This window comes from Triticum urartu, chromosome 7A (genome assembly GCF_056163025.1).
Source record: "Triticum urartu cultivar PI428250 chromosome 7A, HENAU_Tu73, whole genome shotgun sequence".
NCBI lineage: Eukaryota > Viridiplantae > Streptophyta > Magnoliopsida > Poales > Poaceae > Triticum > Triticum urartu.
Window position 1 is genome coordinate 22,804,110 of NC_141879.1, and position 2,395 is coordinate 22,806,504.

The 2,395-nt window shown below is 46.8% G+C and overlaps 1 pseudogene; it reads left to right on the forward strand.

The window, feature by feature from the left end:
- Positions 1-829: 829 nt before the first annotated feature.
- Positions 830-2,005, forward strand: LOC147957113 (uncharacterized; annotated as a pseudogene).
- Positions 2,006-2,395: the final 390 nt, after the last annotated feature.

A 2,395-nucleotide genomic window follows, 5' to 3' on the forward strand; every position in this document is an offset into this window, starting at 1 on the left:
CAGGTATGGCCACCTCCTCTAGCCGATCGGATCTCAGTCGTTGTTGACTAGCTGGCAAAGACACGCCTAGGCGTCGGCCTGGCTCGGCACTGGCCCAACAACTAGTCGTGTCCCCGTTGCCGGTCATAAAGTGCGACGACTGCCTGCAGAAGGTGGTGCACCGAATTTTCACCATGCAGGAACATCCTTGATGGGTGTTCTTCAAGTGCAAAAAGGGGTGAGTGCTTGTTTTGATTCGGCTGTTCACCGGATTCGGCACAATTTGTAGCTCATTGTTTGCTCAAATTTGTGTGTATGACAGATGCAAGTTTTGGTATTGGGAAGAAGATTACAACGATTTATTGATCGCGAGAAGTTTGTTAGATGTTTGGTCACTTCTTGCTATAGTAGAGACTAGAGATGAGACGCAATGTTGAATTCGTCGGAACTGAAGAAGAAAGAAGTGTGCAAGCTCGAGAAGCTAATCGAGATAATCAACAATGAAGACATAGAGAAAATATTAATCCAACTAGTGGGAGCAGTTATGGAAGTTGGATATTTATTGAAGTGTCTAATTATGGTTCTTGTTTTCTTTGGTCTTGTTCTATAGTAGCGAAGAATTGGTGAATTATGTACTCCGATGTATCAAAATGTCGCTCAATGAAATAAAGAAGGAATGAAATTTGTTTCGGTAGCCGAAAATGAAATGCAAACGATATTGTTTTTACTCTGTTATGTTTAGGGGATCGGCTAGGTCCGGCCAAAACTTTGTGGAGTAAATATACCCCACTAAAGGTTTACTCCGCCGGACCCTCCTCTATTTTTAGGGATCGGCTGGAATTGGCCTAAGATGGGTGAACCACATGGCCTTACTGAGGTTTATGAGAAGTTCTCCAAGATCCTCGTGTAGTCAAACTCTGGGGCCATCGCTCCTCGGCAGGAAGTGGCTTAGAAGGTCAAACTATCGCCCATGGACATGAAGCTTGAGGGGGCCACAAATTATCTGAGCTAATCCCGGAGGGCATTGCTAGCTATGGAGCAGATGCAACTTGATGGACACTTGTTGGGTGCTGTTGAGGAACCATGAGACAAGACTACCATGGTGGAAAAGAGGTGGAAGGTCATAAACTCTGTGCTCATGTTCTCATTGGCTGGTTTTTGAACTCGGTGGTGCCAACCATTGGATGCTCTGTGGAGGGGCTGTCCACCGTACACTTAGGAAGGGGCAATGTCATGCTAATTGCTCAGATTGAGGGGTAGATCAGTCGGCTGCGCCAAGGTGACGACATGTCAATGATGGCATATATGGTAGGGTTGTAGACTTTATGTGGGCAGAGTAGGATAACTATGATCCTCTGAAACTCTATGATGCGGCTTCCATCGAGTTAGGGTGCCAGAGGATTGCATGCATGCGTGTGTTGAAACTGTTGGAGGGGCTCAGAGGTTGCTTTCATGGCAAGAGGGCATCCCTGTTGCAGCATCCTCTTTCTACCTACTATTGATGTGGCTATTGCAACAATGTCTCAAGAGGAGGTGCAGCTATCTCTAGAGCATGCAGATGTGAGGATTGTGACGGCTTCAACATTTGCATTCACTGAGCGCGCAGTGGAGAGATCCCAACGATTGTCATATTTATGGGGAGGTAGGTCACTGGAAGTGGGACTGTCCAACTCGTGGCAGGGGCAAGGGATACAACATAGGGGGGCAAGAGGTTTGACAGAGGCAGAGTGATCGAGGCAAAGATGGATACTTAGGGACCTCAACGGATTAGGCTCCTAGGAGCAGAGATGGCTACTCTGGAAACTTAGGTGGCCATAGGGCTAACATGGCAGTTGTAGGAGACACTGGGAGGTCAAATGGCAAAGATGTAGATGATGCTGACTTTTGAGATTTTGCTCACTAGGCCTCCACTGATGAAGGTAATCCAAACAAGGAACTCTTACTACTAATGAGTGCCCTCCATAGTGGGTTCTTGACTCCGGAGCATCTAAGCATGTTGGTTGGAGCTGATGATTTACGCGTATGATTTACTAGCAACATCCTTAGATGCTCTCAAGTCAAGAACCCACTCTGGAGGGCATTTAGGGTCTCTTACTACTAATGCATGTAGGTTCAGGTCTAGCCGACAGTGGGTCCCATTCAGATTGGTAATCTTCGGCTCCCTATTTGAGATCGGTGGGAGAAGATTCCCCTAACGTACTCTCAATGACAGCCACAAGTGCATAGCTCATCTGACACATACTTGGTATATTCTAGGCAACAACCACATGTGAAGGACCAGCAAGTGCGTGGGGAGCAGCTAGGCAGTGATGCAAACTCATCTAACACAATGGAACTACCTATTATGTTGTGAAGGACACGTGAAGCGGCACAGAATGCTTTACCAGTGAAGATTTTCTATGCCGATGACATTGGA